Consider the following 21,158-nt stretch of genomic DNA (forward strand, 5'->3'; position numbering starts at 1 on the left):
AGGAGGGAAATTGGTCTATATGACCGGCAGTCTGTTGGATCTTTGCCCTCCTTCGGGATCACTGTTATCAGTGCCTTGCCAAAAGACGGTGGCGCACTCCCGGTCCTCATGATATTCATGAATAGGCCTGACAAAAACCCCGCTAGTAAGCCTGCAAAGGCCTTATAGAAGCCTGCGGTAAATCTGTCCTCCCCGGGGGCCCTGCCCAGTTTAAGACCCGATATTGCCTTGAGTACCTCCTCGCTCGTTATTGGGGAGTCTAAGGCTGATGCCTCTGGGGGGTCCATCACAGGTAATGTTACTCCTCCGAGGTATGCTCCCAGTGCCTCCGCCTCCACTTCTCCTTCCCTCCGTAGAGAGTCTCATAGAACCCCGCAAATTCCTGCACTATTCCCTCGGGATCTGTTTTCGTCCCCTCATCCCTGCATGAGATCCTTGACACCCATCTATCTCTCCGCTGGCCCAGGAGTTTGGCCGTTAGCATGGCATCAGCCCTACCCACCTTTGATGCAGGTGTTGGAGGCCTGCTACAATTTTCCTCATCTCCAATGCTCTCAGCTCCTGCCTTTTCTCTCTTGCATCCCCCAAGTCCCATTCCCTCTCCTCATCACTCTTCCCTTTAGTTCCCTCCAATGCTATTATCTCCGCCCGTAGCCTATGAGCCAGGAGAGTCCTGGTCCTTTTTTTGGAACCCCCCTCTCTAATCAGAACACCCCTCCAGGTCGCCTTTGCTGCCTCCCAAACTGTCTCTATGTTGACTTCACCCGTGTTATTCAGTTCAAAATATTCATTGATCGCCTTCTCCATCTCCTCCTTAAAAACCACATCCCTTAGCAGGAAGTCATTGCATTTCCACAGGGATTCTCTGGGTTTCAGACCCAATACACTAATATCTGCCCAGACCATATCGTAGTCCGACCAGCTAACCGGGCGGATGATGCAGGATTTCACTCGGCTCATGTTCTGGTGCCCCATGAAAAGGTAATCTATTCTCGGTCTAATGCCATGGACCGCTGAGTAGAAGGTGTATCCCTTTCCCTCCGGATGCAATTCCCTGCATGTGTTCACGAGCCCATAGCCCCACATCAGCTCCCGGAATTTCCCCTGGGGTCTACACCCTCGGCTGCCTAGCGGGATGGCCCCTCAACTATGATCTAATTCCCGATTTGCCCACATGTTAAAGTCTCCACCCAGTATAAGGAGCCCCTCTGTCCTGGCCATTATCTCTCCCATCGCCTCTTTGAGAAATTCAACCTGGCCCACGTTAGGACAATAGATAGCTGCTAGGGAGATCCTGGAGTTGTGCAAGTCACCCGATATAATCATGGCTCTACCATCCTCCCTCCCCCACCTGGTTACCTCTGTGAGTTTCTGGTTTCTCTGCAGGATGATCCTGACTCCACTCCGTTTCGTGGGAGCGGATGCCCAGAAGGTCTGGCCCACGTGTGCTCCCGGGATGGCCCTCTCCTCTCCCGTGACCGCTCTAGTTTCCTGTATGAAGAGGATGTCTATTTTAGCATTCTTCATTTCCCTCCCCAAGAGGGAGCGCTTTGCTGGGGAGTTCAGACCCTTTACATTGAGTGAACCAATTCTCAGTGACTCAGCCCGGCCCCTATTCTCATTGCCTGCCATTGGGTCCTTGTCTTCTGTGTACCGTCTTCCCGGATCTGTGCTTGCTGCCGCCTTCGCATGTGATTTTGAGACTGTGTGGGTCCCCAAACTCCCCAACCCCAACTCCCTCCCTTCCATCCTCCCCCCGCCCCCTCTTTATCATGACGCATGCCAATGGGCAAGCCACCAGGGTGAATGCAAGACCATCCACCGCAGTCCCCTTGTTAAGCTCAGCGTCCCCAACTGGGGCTGTTTGATTCAATCTCTCAGTTTCTCTTATAACGAGCCTCTGACCACTTAGTCCCCTTCAGCTTCCGTTGTGGGGGTGTTTAGTTTCTTGAATTTCCTATGGCCCTTTATCTTCTTCTTTGTGGACCAGGGGCCCTACGACTCCCTTCTGGCGCTCCGAGGCTCTTGCACCTCCATCCCGTTTCCTTCCTCTGGGGTATCCCCTTTGAGTACCTGCAGCACTTGGGATGCCTCCTTGCTGCTGGTCACTCTATAGTCCACTCCTGAGCATTCAAAAGACAAGGCAAATGGGAAGGACCACCTGTATCTTATGTCTTGGCTGGTGAGCCACTGGGTGAGTGGCCGGCACTCTCTTCTGCGGGTAAGAGTGAAAGCCGAGAGGTCCTGGATAATCCTCACTGTGTCTCCTTCGAACAAGAAACTCTCCAGCCTTCTCGCCTTCTCGAGGACCTCCATTTTTTCTCTGTAGCGGAGGAAGCGCACAACTATGGACCTTGGGCCGCCCCTCGCTTCACCCCCCCCTCGATGGGCACTTTCCAGATGGACTTCCTTGCCCCCCTCGAGTGTGAAGAGTTGGTTGATGAGGCCCTGAACCTTTCTCCCCATGTCTGCGGCAGTCTCGCCTCTCTGTTGAGTCACACCCATAATGAGCAGGTTGTTTCGGCGTTCTCTATTCTCTAGGTCGTCCATTTTCACGGCTATGTCTTCCTCTCTGATTTCTAGGTCTGTTAGCCTCGCTTCATATTTCATGTCTAACAGGTCCATTTGGAGGTGGTTGTTTTCCATTCCCTCCATTTTGTCCTCGAGCGTCTCCACTCTCCCCCTGAGATCAACTATAGAGGCTTGTATGTCCATTTGAATCGCTTTTATCTCCTGGAGGATGTCCTTGAGGTCGTCCTTCGTTAGCACTGCGGGGGGGTCGGCACTTGAAGGCATGGTGACTCCGTGTGGTTCACTGAGGGGTGCGTTGGACCGGCGGAAGCGTTGGAGGGAGCGGGTTGCGCACGTGGGCTGGGTCAGTTCCAGGGCTCTGGTCTCTGGGTGCCCTTTGGAGTTTGGGTGGGGGCGGGGCGCCTCTCACCCTGCCTTAATGCCTTGGGGTTTCCTCTGGTTGTCTTGGGCCCTCCTCGCTTCCGCGGAGGCAAGCTCGCATGCGGGGGGGACCCCGGTGATGGCTCCGGTCCTCACGAGGGGGGCTAAGATTGTGTTTGGGGCCTGTCTCGTCACGGCTGAAATGTTCCAGGTGGACCCTGTACTCCAGGGGGGAAGGCCGTGCCAGCTTTTACGGGGTGAGTTGCGCTGGTCCATGCCCGGAGGGCACCGGAAGGGGGGCCAAACACAGTCCGCCGAGTCTTAAGTAACAGTTCTCCCCCCTGCGCTGCTCAACTTCTTCGAGCCGTCGAGGGTGACCATTGTGGGCTCGAACCCCTTCCCTGGGCTCCTTTTCGAGTAGGCCTCCGTGCGCGGAGGATGGGTCGGGAGGCTCCCGAAGTCCTGATTTCCTGCTGGTGGTCCGCACCGGAGCAGTTCTTGGTGGTGGGGGGCTCCCACCAGGACGCCCCACTCGTCCCTGGCCCCACGCAATGTCCACACGCCACCAGGGCAGAGCTCCGGGGCCCATTCGGCGTACACGCACGGTGGGGGGCGTGCTCTGGCATCCCCCTCTCAGTGTTATGGGCACAGGCCGCGGACGCGGAGGCGACGACCGGCGGCTCTGGGTTCCGTGGCGGGTCCGGCCGAGGCCCGGGGCACCGTGAGATGTGACGCCTCCAGTGGCTCCGCTACATGACGTCCGGAAATATGTCCTCTCTGTTGTTCGGCGAGCGGGGCCTCAAATCGGGGCCAGGCTGTATCCACTTGTGGAGGAGCGCTCGATTCGTTAGGCCGCTGCCGCGGGGGCGCACGTTCCATCGGGGTTACTCCAAACTCCTGGCCGGGGATTGGCTCAGAGTGCTAGGCCCTGCGTTGGTGGAGGAGCGCTGGTCTCACACGTCCAGCATGCTCCGCGCCCCCTGGCGGTCTATCGTGGTCATTGTTTTTGAGAAAGCAAATGATTACATTGTCCAATTTCTTCAATTTCAGATTGTGGCATAATTGAATTGTTTGTAGGTTTTCCACTTAGGTGCATACTCAGTGCTCATGTATTAGTTTTTGAATCAAAGGGGAGTTTCTTCTCTAATTATTAGGTGGTGATTGCGTAATTTGCACATTAAGTTTGAAAACCACTTTTGGGGATACATCAATGGCACTTTAAGCACTCTAAGGAATGGCTTGGTATCATCAATGAAAACAAACACAAATGAGACACAGTTCAAGGGTGCTCATTGAATTTTAAAAGGTTGGTAAACACCTAAATTTAACGATGGGAGCAAGCTACAACCATCAAATAATAACGCAGTCCTAGTTGAGTCTGTCAAAATAAAAGGGCCTATGGTAATAAACCTATAGCCAATCCTTACTTCTAAACACAAAATGGTGTGGGACAGTAGTGTATGCAAAAAAGGAAAAGTGTTCCAGCACGGGACAAGGCAGCACGATCGAGCCTCGTGAACACTCTGGCTTCCTTTGCACAAGGGCACAGTTCAATTGTTCAGCTGGTCTCAAAGCACTCTGGCAAAGTCTTTAAGAAACAAAAATTATTCTCAAAAGAATCATCTCTTTTCAAAACACAGGCTTCCTCCGCATTGAAAGAAAATTCACTTTGCTTGTCAAAACACACAGTATTACATTCTTTCCCAGTGACTGTTGGTAAATGTAGCTCCTTTTATTACTCGTGCAGTTCAATATCTAAGTATCTGGACCTTCTGTGCCAAAGTCTCTTTGCCATTGTCATGACCCACAGAACACGCCCCTTCTGGACTTCCTGGCCCTTATCACGGTGGGGCTTTCATTAATTATTTATCCCAACATGGCCGTATCACGTGACACGCCTTGCACCAGCCTTCACGGCGGATGTAGTACGTCCCATAAATATGCCACGCCCCTGCGGCCCCACGCGTCCAACGCTATCAACAGGTAGTAACTAGACGTGTACTTCGCAGCTTGGCCAACCCTTCTGTTATCCAAGTTCCTGGACCCTTATTCCCACTCCTTCCACCCTCTCCTTTCCACCCTGTTCCTGGAATCCACGTACCCCAGATGCGACCGCTTCTACCTTCCTGGACGTCCTGAAGCCGCGAGTATCCTGGAACGCTGAACGCACCCTGGAGTCGGAAGAGACTCGTGCCGGCCTGTACAAAACCCGATCCGACCGCAAGAATAATCTTCCCACGGATCCCTGCAAGAAGCGATCTCAGGTGAGACGGGGGAGATTCACAACAGCCATTTAAAGTCTCTTACTGCAGAGGGTCTGATGTAGCAAACAAAACAAAACTTCCTTTCCATTTTCAAGATTCTCACATTCATAAGTTCATGATTGGTCTCCTTCCTTCAGGCTTGGCGTAGAGGCCTCCCTCATATGGGCTCAGACCCCTTTTCTATAATGTTCACAATTCACAACTTGGTGTCTCTCATCCGGGCTCGGACCCCAGACCTCCCTCATCTGGGCACAGATCCCTTTTCACACAATGTTCACAATTTGGTCTCCCTCATCTGGGCACAGACCATGGATCCCCCTCTTCCAGGCTCAGATCCCTTTTAACACCAGAATCGAAGACTTTCGACTGTGTGTAGGATTTAGCTTGACCTGTTGTAGGGCCACTTTGATTTACAATTCTTTACAACTCTTTAACTTTCCCATCTCCCACTTCTCAGCTGGATACCTTACAGAGACCATTGATTGGGCACACACACAGTGCCAGACCACTCTGTCTCACAACTTTGCTCTTTTGGACTGCAACTCCCAGAATGCACATTTGAGGTTTTATCCCCCTTTGCCAGTTACAGGCACTTTTTGAATTTACACAAAGTTCTTGACACAACACGTTATCCTGCCTCAGCTTCCCTCGAGTCATCGGGGCCCCATCTTTTACCCTCAGTGATGAGGTGTTAGCATTTCCTCAATGGGGATTCACTTGAAGTCAGGGTCCCAGCACCTGCCCCTTAACTACCTGGTTTTCTGGAACTCAACCAGGGAGCCAGCACTAATTTAAACAATTTAAATACTACCAGAATAGTGTAGCTGGAATTCTGGTTCCATGGGGCACGGCTCCCTTGCCACACTGTAGCCCCCTTTGTACTCTCAGGCCTCAGTGTCTTTGGCAGACCATCCCCCCTTCTGTCTTCCCAAGGTTCTCCCAGCTGGTAACTTCTCATTCTGGTGTTCACGGTTCGTTCAGCATCCCCTGATCGAGCAGAGTGTGCCTGGGTGGCTGACCTTTTATAATCTTTGAAACAGTTGATTGGAGTCAGGTGGGTGTAGTTGCCCCTCCCTGCCAAACTCTACCTGACCTCATTATCGGGACAACTTGGAGACTGCCCATAGGAATCCATTGCCCATTGATTCCTATTGGTAATCCTCATGACTCCCATCTGCCTCTTCTTTGTCCCAGTAGTTGGACTTCTAGAATGGAAGTAGGGATAGTGGGAGTTGTAGGTTTTCCTGGATATCATGGAAATAGATGAAGGGGGTGAATGTATTGTGATGGGTAAATGGATGTTCTATTGAGTTTTAATTCCCCTGGTCATGTTTTCCTTTTTCCTACAGAAAAGTACTGAAGTATGCTGGGACTCTGCTGACAATATCCCATGACAACTGAGGAGATGTCGGGTAGGGGTGTATCAAAACGGGAGGAATACCATGCCTTGACCGAGGGCCGAGGGTGTATCTCCCATAGTCTCCGAACACCCTGCCCAAGTGAACCTCCCTCACTCGTCTGCCCCCAGGGTTGGGATCCAAGAGCGATGGCCCTCCCCTGGCCACCTAAACAAAGAATCCCCAGGAATAGCCTGGGAGAAATGCCTCAGGTTTCTCACAGCAGGTTGCACTTTATGACTTTTGTTGAATATAGTGTGTTGGCTTTTATAGGTGTAGTTGTGTCTACAATGATTTGCTGCTAATTCAGGATCCCGCTTAGGTGGCCTTTAATGATGAAATATGTTTAAATATTTTTATTTATTTTTTTACTGTTGTTGAAACCTTCATTCTTCTACTGTTTTTGTGTGTGGATGTGTCAATTTTGTGGTTGGCATGGCACTTCCTTTGTACATGTGTTCATGGGTGTGGAGTCATGTTGAGGTATGTTTGAGGTAGGCATTGTGGCATTACTTTGATTGAATTGCCTATATGGCCATGTGGAATTGTGTTTTACAAGTAGGGAAGGGATCATCATAAGGGTGGGGCCAGCAAGGGATTGTTGCCTGATTCCATTACTTTGCAGTGGCATTGCAGGTTTGCTGTGGGTGTATCAGTGTTGGTTGATTATGTTTTGAATTGTGTGTCTAATGGTGGTGATGTTGGAAAACATTTGATGATGAGAGGTAAGATTCATGCTAATGTTTTGGGTCTCTTATTGAGGATTGATCCTCATTAGTTCAGATGTCTGGCCAGATGTTGCATAGAGCAGGGATTTTTGAGGTATCTGTTGACAGGTCTTTAACCTCTGCCCATTCATTTCTCCAGATTTATGTTTCTTGCACATTGAGTTTCTTTATTCTACCACACCTTTTTAAGTGGCACGTTGGCCCTTACTTGTCCACGTGGATGTGCTCACATTTCAAAAACAGGAATAACCTATTGGCAATGGGGATGATGAGAAGGGATGTGGTCTCACTCTGATTCACTGGGCTACACACCTCACATGTGGACTATTTCACCTGAACATCAAGGGACCAAAGTGTAGCTGTAGTAACAATATGGTTGGTCATTCAATAGGTGACTGTCCTGGATTCACCAGCACTGTTTGCCAAGTGATTGTGTTGGTTCAGGATGTCTACCAGTTGTAGATCATGGAAGACGCATACAAGAGGAGTTGAGGTAGGTAAGTGTTCCTTGTACTGGGACATGGGTGTTCAAGATGCATAGCTGGCAAGTGTTGTTGATGTTACAATGATAGTCAGGCTAACTCCATGATCATACCATGATCATACAGAACAAGGCCTGCAAGACTGTTTACCACATACATACAGGCTCATTACGAGCATGCCAATCCGGAAGAAGGTGCTGATAACAACGGTTACCAGCACCTTTTCCAGATCGGCATACTCTGAGCCTGCCAGTAAGGGCAATAAACTACTGGCAGGCCTGACCTGCCGGTAGTTTCGACCCCTACCAGCATATTATTCACTGACGCACCGTTAAAAATGGTGCTGGTGCTTCAGTGGTTCCCATCCTATCATATGGTTCCTATGGGACTCCATGGGAATGGGAGCTTATCGTTCCTCTACTGCCCATTATGTCCCGGTAATAGCAGGATATCGGGTGGCGGAAATGGTAAGCCATATTTGCCGGTAAGCAGCGGACACTACTTGTGGCTTACCAACAATCTCGTAATGAAGCCAATAGTATGGGTGTGGATATACATCACTTGGATCTCCATTACTGTTGGGTATGAGACTGTACACTTTTCTCAACAGTTCATGAGTGTATGCAAGCATACTGTTTCGCCTGTTTAGCAGGGTTCCATGTGTTAATATCCCTGCAAAAATATTGAGATACAAAAATATCGCCATATTCTTGCAGCAATATTGACCCATGGACCCTGCAGGGGACACCCCTGTAAACCCTGCATTATTTTAAAATGTGCGGGGGACAACCCCGCAACCCCTGCTCCCACAAAATATACCCCCCAAAAATATTGCCTATGGCGAGACAAACAGCCATATGTACGGACATTTTTTTGATGGGGAGATTTTATAGGGATACCTTTAGCAGGCAATGTGACTTATATATCTGTGGTACACTGATTGTTGTGTCTCTACGTGCTAGGGAAAGGTGGGCATTCTGTGAGCTGTTGTCAGACAAATGTTGTAGCCACATTACTGGGTATGTATGTGGTCTGCTTAATTGAATTGGGGATTCATGATGGATCTCTGCAAGCAAGATGGTTCATTGAATATTCTGTCAGACATTTCACATTTCCTGCAACTCTTAGTGTCAGTAATGTGCACTGAAAGGGTAAGAGTGGGTGTTGGGGTGATGTGTATTTGGGACATTATTGTGATGTGGCATCTTGTTGGGGCAATTACTGTGTGGGAGAAGAGTGGGTATAAAGGGATTTGGATTTGGGAGTGCAGATTAGTGGGAATACTAGGACGACAGTGGACTTGTGGGTGCTGCCTAAATGTAGGGGGTTGGGGTGCAGATTAGTGGGGTTACTAGGATGAGTGCATACTTGTGGGAGATTCTTTAATGTAGGGGGCTGTGGTGCAGAATAGTAGGGGTACTGGGACAAGGGCAGACTTGTGGGTGTTGCCTTAAAGCACAGGGTTGGGCACAGATTAGTGGGGGTACTGGGATGAGGGTGGACGTGTGGGTGTATCCTTAATGTATGGGGTTGGTGTGCAGATTAATGGGGGAACTTGGATGAGGTTGGATGTGTGGCTGCTGCCTTAACATAGGGTTTTGGGTACAGATTAGTGGGGTACTAGGATGAGGGCAGACTTGTGGGTGCTGCCCTTATGTAGGAGACTGGGGTTCAGAATAGTGGGGGTACTGGGACGAGGGTGAACTTGTGGCTGCTGCCTTAATGCATGGAGTTGGGGCACAGATTAGTGGGGGTACTGGGAAGAGGGTTGTCATGTGGGTGCTCCTTAATGTAGGGGGTTAGTGTTTAGATTAGTGGGGGAACTGGGATGAGAGTGGTCTTGTGGGTGCTGCCTCAACATAGGGGTTTGGGGCGCAGATTAGTGGGGTAATTGGATGAGGTCAGACTACTGGGTGCTGCCTTAATGTCAGGGGTTGATGTGCAGATAAGTGAGGGTACTTGGATGAGGGTGGACTTGCGGGTGCTGCCTTAATGTAGGATGCTGGGGCGCAGATTAGTGGGGATACTTGAATGAGGTTAGATTTGTGGGCTCTGCCCTAATGTAAGGGGTTGGGATGTAGATTAGTGGGGGTATGGGAATGAGGGCAGACTAGTGGGTGCTGCATTAAAGTTCGGGGTTGGGGTGCAGGTTAGTGGGGTACTAGGATGAGGGCAGACTTGTGGGCACTTCCTTTTGTAGGGGGGATGTGGTGCAGAATAGTAGGGGTTCTATGACGAGGGTGGACTTGTGGGTGCTGAGTTAATGCACAGGGTTGGGGCACAGATTAGTGGGGGTATTTGGATGATGATGGATTTGTGGGTGCATCCTTAATATATGGGGTTGGTGTGCAGATTAATGAGGGAACTGGGATGTCAACAGATGTGTGGGTGCTGCCTTAACATAGGGGGTTGGGGCACAGATTAGTGGGGTAATTGGATGAGGGTGGACTAGTGGGTGCTGCCTTAATGTCGGGGGTTGAGGTGCAGGTAAGTGAGGGTATTTGGACGAAGGTGGACTTGTGGGTGCTGCCTTAACGTAGGGTGCTGGGGCGCAGATTAGTGGGGCTACTGGAATGAGGTCAGATTTGTGGGTTCTGCCCTAATGTAAGGGGTTGGACTTTAGATTAGTGGGGGTATTGGGATGAAGGCAGAGTAGTGGGTGCTGCCTTAATGTTCAGGGCTGGGGTGCAGATTAGCGGGGGTACTAGGATGAGGGCAGACATTTGGGCACTGCCTTAATGTAGGGAGGGGCTGTGGTGCTACGTCCTCCCACGGCAACTGAGCACATCTATAGAAACCACAAGCACTGGCATTCCATCAATGTGCAGGTAGTATGTGATTCCAAGGGAATCATCACCTCAGTATATGCCAACTATCCAGGGTCCACACATGACAGTTTCATTTACAGAATGTCACCCCTAAACCGGGACCTAGAAGCTGGGCGGCATGGCGATACATGGCTGGTTGGTGAGTATAGATGCCTCTGCACATGCATGCATGTCAGATACTGAGTAATGTCACAACCTCACTAATGATACCCATCATCACCTCCCCATGGGACAGTGCCTACCCTCTGAGCACACACATGATGACGCCAATTCGGAACCCCACCACACCACCCGAGGTAAGATACAACACAGCCCATATTGCAACCTGGGGCATAGTGGAGCGCACATTCGGAATGCTCAAGTCACACTTTCGCTCCCTTGACCGCTCTGGTGTGCAGCTGCTATACGCGCCCCTAGTAATGTGCAGGATCATAGTGGCAGCATGTGTCCTGCACAACGTTGCAACCTGCCGGGGCCTGCCGGTGGATATGGTGGTGCACCCACATCTCCAACCACATGCACGGCCTCTGCGCATTGGAGGGGAAAGGGCACGTGCTGAGGCAGCCCGTACGCAGCTGGTGGCTAATTACTTCACCTAAAATCACACCCCTGTGGAGTGCACACAGACCTGGCACATACCAGCTGACAATCAATGATGATGACATAAGGGACAGTCAACTGTCACAACGATACCAGCCTGAGATTAGTCACCTGGAAGTGTTACGTTGTGTGCATCCCTACCTACCAGAAGACAACCAATGCTGTGTCACAAAAAGACACACATTTATGCTGCATGAATGAATTCCCCCTTGCAAAATACAACATGAAAACAGCGCCATGTCACCCAACCCCTCCCCATCTCCACCGCTACCCAACACACCATGGCATGTCATGCAATGTGAAAGTAAACAAAGGAATGCACAACACATGACACAAGTGTCACAAAGTGCACTGTCCCAAAAGGAAGCAGGCCACAGACAATATGCTCCCAGTAATCAATAACAAACAGCACACATGACCAAATACTTACCAGCAACACAATACAGCAACACAGGATGAAACATTGCCAAAATATGACAGTACAAAATCAAAGTAGTGCAAGTCTTGCAACCTGAATAAGCCAGCACATCGACCCCTTCCAACTGCAGAGTGTTGCAGTCAGGCTAATGTGTCAGTGTACTGCATACAACATGAACTGCATCTGCAAAGGAGACGGCCTTGTGAAGACATGAAGAAGGTACCTGTGAATAAGGAGGAAGACACAGATGCACAAGCACATATCAATACACCATGCAGTGTTCAATACAACAACAATCCCCTCTAGGGATGTACACACAGTTTTGACTACAGACTGCCCACACAGCTCATGGGAACCCAATGTCACTGTGTAAGTCACTGTCACTTGGTCACACCCTTTGCAAGCCCATGAAAAGGGAAGCAGGAGGGGTGTGTGTGTCAGGAACCCAAGTTTCTAACCGAAAGACAGGACAAGCCTGCATGTGCCCAGCTGGAACACACAGTCGATGCCCACGGGAGCCACACAAGGCAACACTCTACCCACCCAGGAAGTTAGAGGACAGGGGGCACACCAACACCAACCTACGTGGACGTTGCGAGAAAAAAAAATACCTCCATGGGCTCATGGCCTGCACAGCTACGCTAATGTGGGAGAACTGCTGCTGTCACTCTCTTCACCCTCTGCTGCTGCATCAGGATGTGGTGGTGCTGTGGGAGGCAGCCCACGCAAAGCCCTGGTATGGTCCTCCATGGCAGCAAGCATGCGGGTGTTGAAGGTCTGATTCTGGAGGATGATAGTGCAGAGATCCCCATGCAGCACCTCATGGGTTGCCTGCATTTCTGCACGCATGGCCTCGCGTGATGCCCGGATCTCCTCCCGAGTTGCCTGCAGCTCAGCTGAGAGTGAACATGTGAGCTACTTCAGCTGCTGTTCTGACCTTAAATTTCAGTAATCCTCAAGTTCACTTAGAGTCTCCCTGAGGAACTGGATTTATAACCTCAGGGCTTCCCTATGGCCCTGTGACTCTACAGAAATGGCTTCCCGCAGAGTCTCCAGTGCCGCCCGTCGGTCCCTGTTGGACGCCAACATGTCTTCCCTGTGTGATTGGCAAATGGAGTCTGTTGCCTGCTGTTGTTGCTCCATCTGCCTTTCAGGGGGGAGAATGGAAGTGGCCACCCTCTCCATTGCCTGAGCCATCATTTAAACCGATGCTCCCTGTTGTGCTGCTATACCGTACATTGAGTTTTCCCACACTGTATTGCCTGCTGGCGTACAGCCACCGTGTCGGTGGGCACCACACCTGTTTGGGGCAAAGCGATCTGCACCTTGCTGTGCTGGCACTGCCTGAGGCTGCAGAACTGCATTCCCCCTCTGATCTGCTGGCCCAGGAACAGGATCAGATGTTGTGGAGTGTGACCCTGCATCTGTAACCGCCAAAGGCGGACTTACCAACACTGACATCCCCATAGAGGGTTCTACCCCTGGTGCAGGTGGGTTGGACAGAATAGAATCCCTGCCAGAAACACTCACCTGCAACAGCACATAAGTCTCATCATCCGATTCAGCACCTGAATCATAGAGGTCTGGGGAGGTGCAACCAGAGACACCCTTGGACAATATGGTCTGCAGTAAGATTGGGTTTTCACCCACCACCACACCACGTCCTCCACTGTGCCCGGTCATACCTGAGATTCCTCCTGGGTCTGCACCATCTCCTCCACCTCAACAGCATCAAGTGCGTCATCACCTGCAAAAACATGAAAGACAATAAATGGAAACAGGCATGAGCACCATAGAACACACATAGGCCTGACAAGCCAGAGATCCAGTACATAATTTACACATGTCCCACATGAATATAACCCTGGCATGCATGCACTGTCAATGAGTTGGAAGGGGAGGCAAAAAGCAGACACTGAGGACACCAAGATGGAAAAGCAACACATTTGAAGCATGCTGGGTAGCACTGGCATCACACATTAGCCTGTGAGTGTCATGTCCAATACACATACATGACTCATGCCAGCACATAGATGCCATCTAGGGTACATTTGACAAGTACAGCCATATGTCAGTGAATGAGTACTGTCACCCATCCATGTGAGATGGACATGATGAGATGAAAAATGCAAAATAGTGTGTCAAAATACGCATGTGCCACACACTGCAACACATCCAGTGTACAATGATACAGTGATGGCATGCATATGGATACATCAATGGTTGGTCACTTCAACATGAAACGAAAAGACTATCATGTTCCACATTCGAACAGGCCCCAAAGATTTTTGTGAGCAGGCCCTTACTCAATCAGCCTGAATGGTCTAATCATTCCCATAACAAGGTAATAAATGTGGCCCAATGTGGGGTGTAATCAATGACAGAAGCATTTCACATATGTGGCATTAGGGATGAACAATGCGTTTGAAAAATGGGAGAATTGAAACAATCAGGCTGAATGAACACTGAAAAATTCAGAACAATGTTGTTGCAAGATGACAGTTCAAGGGCAACTGCAGTAATGTTGCGCCAATCGGCTACTGTGGTCAGAAGGGATACTGTCATACCCAAATCCAAGGCCGCTGAATGTGTTGGAGGAAGCACATGGGTCACCCATACCACTCAGGACTACACACCCTCACCTGGCACTCAATCTGAACACGTCACCAATGCAACATACACATGGATTACACACACGTGCATGGGCATTCACCAGACAATGCTTTGTAATCTGGTAGGTCTCCCACTTCTTGGATAAGTTCCTCTGTGACGAAGGTTCCAGCAACAGACTCATGTTCATTGAGTTGGTTGTCCTCTGGTGGAGACCCACCGCCAATCACCAGAGTAGAGGCATGATTGGAAACCAGCTTGTTCTTTGCTCTGCGTTTCAGGTCATTCCACCGCTTGTAGCAATCATCAGCTGTGCGCCTCACAAATCCAAGGGCACTAATGTGGTCCGCAATGGTCTGCCAGTGTGCCCTACGTTGAACAGGTGTGGCCACAAGTGCATCAAGTTCCGCGTCATTAAAGCTAGGCTTCCTTGACATGCCGGAGTGTGTAGCCGTGTCTGGGGTCTCAGCCTGTAGTGCCAGAGCACCCTTCTTCTTCTTCTTCAAAGGTGGTGCGGATCCTGAGTGGCTTACGCCGCTCTGGTCAGTAGGGGCAGAAGCGCAGGTGGACTGGGTAACAGAAGCCTATAAAGGCACAATGACCATAGGTCTTGGTGCAGGCATTGGCTGCAGGGTGATGTTGGCAGGGCCAACGTCGGTTTGATGGACCTGGACCGACACTGTCCCAGCTGGGAGACTCGGAGCTGGAGTGGATTGAGCTGCAGCTGCCCCTGCAGCCTCCCCACCCTGGCTACTTGGGGCAGCAGATGACATTGCTGCCCCAGATCCACGTGGCCTGGTGACAGCAACTTTCACCGCCACACGTGGCTTAGACTTGCTGACCCGGAAGTCAGCCTGGGAGTCATCCTGTGCCGGTTCAGGTGCCAAAATGGGCCGGCCCAACAAGGGCTGAGCTGGGATGGTGTCAGCTATGTTTCCCACAACCATTGGGGGGGCATGGGTGTCCCCGATTGGTCCTCCACATACAGGGCTCTAGGGGCACCCTGAAAATCCTGGCCACGTCCCCTCCGTGCTCACCACGCCCACATTTTGGAGGTCGGCCACCTTTGCCTCCCTTACTGCTTGGTCACCTCCCAACCATGGCACTGATGTTGTTGTGCGTATGGGAGTTGCAGTAAACAATTATCCTGGGCAATTGGGGTGAAAGGGGTAAGGTACTAGATGGAATTTGTACCCTAGTGCTCTGGCAAGACTGTATTTGACCCCTGGGGTAAGATGACGGGAAACGCAACACACAAGCACCCCAAAAAAAGCACACGTGCACGCAACCCCTGGTAGACCACGTGCATGGAAAAATAAACCCGCACTACGCTCTGGCAACTAGAAACACAAAAATAAGCATATGCGTGTTACACGTAGCCTACATTGACCTCTGAAGGGGTACACGACACACGGGGGCAACCACAGTTGGAAAATACGTGCGCGACTCACCGTCTGCCTTGAAAAAGAATGTGAAAAAGATGCACATGTGCGCGTTTGGCAACACACCCGCCAAAAGAAGAAAAGCATGCAGCCTGAGGAAACAGGGAGTACGAACTGGAAATGTTGTGAAGTAATCGCGTGTGAACCGACAAGAAGTACAAGATACAGCCGCTCGATCTCCAGAAAAAGCACGTACAAGGAAAAAGCGTGATACTCGTACCTTTTAAGCCAGCCCACACGTGAAACGTCACTTACGAGCTTACGCGCTAAGGCCCTTTCCTCCAATAGCACGGTGATGTGCAGTTTTCTCACGTGCTGATTCACTATGCACCCGTGTTGTGGGCAACGCCTGCGCGGGTAACGTCACTGACGCGCTTACGCGCTAATGGCCTTTCCTCGGATTTCACGCTGATGTGCAATTTTTTCACATGCCAAATCATTCTGTATCAAGCTGGCCACGCAAACACACACAGAAGACCACTATCCTGCCCAAAAGGCCATTTTCCTGCCCCGCAGAGCCCCAAGCACACTCCCACCTGCCATCTGCTGCTGCCTGACTGCCTGCTGCCCACGTTCCCTGCTATTTCCTGCCTGCACGTCAGCCAGGGGTGCAGTTGCTGTGACCACCCCTGCTGGAACTGAAGACTCCCGACTGGGATACCATCTCTCTACAGCCCAGCCCCAGGGCCCAGTTGCCCATCCACATGTGCCTCTGGGGTTGCCATGTAGGGCACAACACCATCTGACACCACTGGCAACCCCCAGCCAGAGAGGCAGAGGGCCACCAGCTTCAGTGCCAGGGAAGTTGGTGTCCTGGTGGAGCAAGTCCTGGGCCAGTATGATGCCTTCTTTGGAAGTTTGCGCGCCGAAAATGAAGGACATACCAGGATTTGGAAGGACATTGTGACTGCCATCCACGAGGAGGGGGTGGCAGTCCGCGACTTCAAACATGTCCGGAAGCGCTGGGAGGACTTCAGGTCCAGGACCCTCGACAAGGCCCCACGCCTCTTGAAGGCAGCGGATGCCAAGGGGTGCCGGGGCCACCTGTCTGACCACCAAATGAGGGTCCTGGAACGCGTATGCCCAGCGCTCCACGTCCAGGTCCTTGAGAGACAGACCCGTCTGGAGTTGAGCGGTAAGTGTACATGCATACTGATTGGACGCTGTGCGTGTTGTAAATGTATGGATGTGTATGTACAGGGGTGTGAGGCTGACACATGTGAGTCCTCTCATGTGTGAGACACCTCGATTGTGTATGTGTTGGTAAGCATACAGGCCAAATGCAGGTGTGGGAGCACACATGTTTTAATTACTGTGTATGTACGTTGGCATGGTTGTGGTGTCACACATGGATGGTGGTTCCAGCTGCATGTATCTGCACTGTGTACATGTGCGTGTGTGTGTATTTGACAAGTGTGCAACTGTGATGCAACATGGATGCATGTGACACTGACATGTAGAAGGCTGAATGCCAGATGTGACTTGGATGGCGATCTCATCACTGCGACAGTTGGTGGAGATGTATACATGCATGTAAGTGTGGTGGCCTGTGTGCATGGGTTGTGCGCTCCCCGTGTTTCATGTGACATCAGGCTCACCTTCGGCTGCTCGTGCTGTTGTTTGTGTATGGAGGTGCTGCCTGGTGCAATATTGCTGTTGAATTGCTCATGTGTGTGATTTGAAATGACATGTGGGTTGGGGAGTGTGTTGCCATGTCTGAAGTTTGACACTGACACTCATGTACAACTGTCATGTGTGTATCAGTCCATTGTCCAGTGCCCTGATGCCTGTGTTCTATCTCTCCCTGTCTGCAGTGTCAACTGATGAAGAGGGCGGAGAGGGTGCTGTGGAGCAAAGCGGCAGGGATCGCACCACCAGCCAGAGACGCAAGGCCCGGCTCCCCTCCCAGGTTGCCATCTTGTCGGGGAGTGAGGAGTCTGGTGCCGCATCCCTGGCCGCAGCTGCCGAGGGCATGTCCAAGAGGCAGAGGTTGGAGGTGGACTCCTCGGCAGCAGAAGGGGCAGCTGAGACCCCACAGGGTCCGGTGGAGGAAGATGGCACGGAGTCATCCAGGTTGGTGGGGGGGTTTGGTGGAGGAGGAGGCCGTGGAAGGGATACACACGGGGTCTGGAGGTGGGGATTCCACTGGAGCTAGTGGTGCAGTGCAGGGGCAGGGACAGGAGGCAGCACAGGCCTCCGCAGAGGTGCCTGTGTGTAATCCTGTCCCCGATCCTGTGACTGCATCATCCCGCACCAGCAGGGATGCCTACGCCCAGACCCGTTTTCAGGGAGGGGATCTGCTTACAACAACTGGCCTTCCTCTCCCTGTGGACGTGGCTATCTGGGACCGGGTTGAGCCTGTCCTGAGTGGGATGGCGTTGCGTCAACGGGGCATGCGAGGCGACCTGCAGTGTTTTTGTGAAGGCACTGCACGTCATCTCGAATGCCTCATTGGCCACGTTGACCTATTGGGACTGGTCACCAGGGCTGGATTCCTCCGTATCATGGACCATGTTCCGACCCCCTCCTCACCTGAACACCCTACGCGCCAGTCGTCCTCCATGCCATCTTCCCACCCATGTATCACCTTGGTACCCTGTGGAGCTGCTTTTGACCCAGCGGCCAGGCTGGTGGAGGACACATCCCTGCCACAGTCGGGAGTCAGACCTCCAGCAGGGGTCACCACCACAACAACTGCACCCCAGCCAGAGGAGGAAGTGCAGGCAGTAAGAGCAGGGGCAAAAGCACAGGCACAGCAGCAGCAGCAACATGGTGGGAGCCATGATGGCTCGGGGCCATCGACATCGGAGGGGCAGGCATCGGCCAGAGGGCAGGAGGACCCAGGATTACAAGTGTCTTCCATGTGGCAGCGGTTGGGCCACGCCATAGATGCGGAGAGGAGGCGGGCGGACGGCTCACAATTGTCAGGGCAGAGAACTCCATGCAAAGGGCACGAAGGTGGGCCAAGTGCCTCGAGGCAATTCGCAGGGAGTCGGAGGTCAACATGTCATCGTCCCTGCGAAACCTCGGGGCCATGGAAGAGGACCACCTCCAGGACATCGAGCAGGAGTTCGATGATGCCCTGGCCCGGGAAATCGGGAAGTGAGCCGTTGGACTGGCCCGCCGCTATTGTATATATTTTGTAGTTTTAGGTTTCCTTTATCTTTTTCATTCATTTGGAGTGCTTGGACTATGCCCCGCCTTTTTGTATATAGTTCTTTATTAGGTATTTTTTTTTTCTAGGTTTCCTTTCATTCGTTGGGCTCATGGACCCTGGATTACTTCTTTGTACATAGTTGAACAGTGGATTTATCTATTATTATTTGTCTCACCACGGATCAATGGATTTTACTGTTTCCGGTTACTTTGGATTTGATTTGTTGGCTGGAGACTTTGGACACATTTTCATTTCGATTAATTTGGATTCAGACTTCATGTTTTTCTGTTTGTGTTTTGGACATGCTGCATTTCATCTTTTTTTGATACATTTCTTTCATGTTTTCATTTGATTACATTATTTTTCTGTCTAATACATTTTATTTTATTACTTTGATGTGTGGTATTCTCTCGTTGGTTTCATGCATGTCACGGTGTAGGTTTTCACAATCACCAGCACCCATTGTGGGTTTGTGACAGACATGTGTTCTTGCCATTTCGGTTCTATCATGTAATGGGCAATTCAATGTGGGGTGGATGGGATACTTGGTTGGGTCTTTGCACAGGGGTGGCGTGCGGTGGGATTAAGAGGCCATGAGGCACATGATTGTGGATCATGATGACGTGTTGGGGGGGCATGAGTCAGGCCTGCTGGCAGGTGCCCGTCAATGCTGGGTGGGTGGGGGTCCAGGGGGACATGAGTCGGGGCCTGCTGGCAGGTGCCCATCACTGCTGGTGGGTGGGGGTGCTGGGGGATATGAGTTGGTGCCTGCTGGCAGGTGCCCGCCAATGCTGGGTGGGTGGGGGTGCTGGGGGACATGAGTCGGGGCCTGCTGGCATGTGCTGTGCCCGTCAATGCTGGGTGGGTGGGGTTCCAGGGGGACATGAGTCAGGGCCTGCTGGCAGGTGCCCATCACTTCTGGGTGGGTGGGGGTGCTGGGGGACATGAGTCAGGGCCTGCTGGCAGGTGCCCATCAATGCTGGGTGGGTGGGGGTCCAGGGGGACATGAGTCGTGGCCTGCTGGCAGGTGCCCATCACTGCTGGGTGGGTGGGGGTGCTGAGGGACATGAGTCAGGGCCTGCTTCAAGGTGCTCGTCAATGCTGGGTGGGTGGGGGTCCAGGGGGACATGAGTTGGTGATCACTAATGCAAGATGACATGTGGGCTGCCTGGGGGGCATGCCCATGGTGGATGGGCTGCGTGTGGAACATGACCAGGGTGCAGGGTAGTCCCCTGTGGTGTGGGCTGCCTGCAGGGGCTGTGGAGGGGTCGAGGGCACACCTGGGAGGATCCACACTGCCAATTCAAGTGTGGGACTCCATGCGCACCCCACTGGATACACGTACCCCGCTCTGAAAGTAAATCGCGTGTGAAATTCCCCCGAACCCCAGTAATACACGTACCCCGCTCGCACAGGCCCAATCGCATGTGAAACTCCCTGCGAACCCCAGTAATACACGTACCCCGCTTGCACAGGCCCAATCGCGTGTGAAACTCCCCGTTAACCCCAGTAATACACATACCTCGCTCGCACAGGCCCAATCGAGTGTGAAACTCCCTGCGAACCCCAGTAATACACGTACCCCGCTTGCACAGGCCCAATCGCGTGTGAAACTCCCCGCGAACCCGAGTAATACACATACCTCGCTCGCACAGGCCCAATCGCGTGTGAAACTCCCCATGAACCCCAGTAATACACGCACCCCGCTCGCAAAGGCCCAATCGTGTGTGAAACTCCCCGCTAACCCCAGTAATACATGTACCCTGCTCGTACAGGCCCAATCGCGTGTGAAACTCACCGCAAACCCCAGTAATACATGTACCACGCTCGCACAGGCCCAATCGTGCATGAAAATCCCTGCGAACCCCAGTAATACACGTACCCCACTCGCACAGGCCCAATCGCGTGTGAAACTTCCCGCAAACCCCAGTAATACACGTACCCCGCTCGCATAGGCCCAATCGCGTGTGAAACTCCCTGCGAACCCCAGTAATACACGTACCCCGCTTGCACAGGCCCAATCGCGTGTGAAACTCCCCTCGAACCCGAGTAATACACATACCTCGCTCGCACAGGCCCAATCGCGTGTGAAACTCCCCATGAACCCCAGTAATACACGCACCCCGCTCGCAAAGGCCCAATCGTGTGTGAAACTCCCCGCTAACCCCAGTAATACATGTACCCCGCTCGTACAGGCCCAATCGCGTGTGAAACTCACCGCAAACCCCAGTAATACACGTACCCCGCTCGCACAGGCCCAATCGCATGTGAAACTCCCTGCGAACCCCAGTAATACACGTACCCCGCTTGCACAGGCCCAATCGCATGTGAAACTCCCCG

Source organism: Ambystoma mexicanum, chromosome 6q, assembly GCF_040938575.1.
Source record: "Ambystoma mexicanum isolate Mex_15411 chromosome 6q, UKY_AmexF1_1, whole genome shotgun sequence".
In the NCBI taxonomy this organism is placed as follows: Eukaryota; Metazoa; Chordata; class Amphibia; order Caudata; family Ambystomatidae; genus Ambystoma; species Ambystoma mexicanum.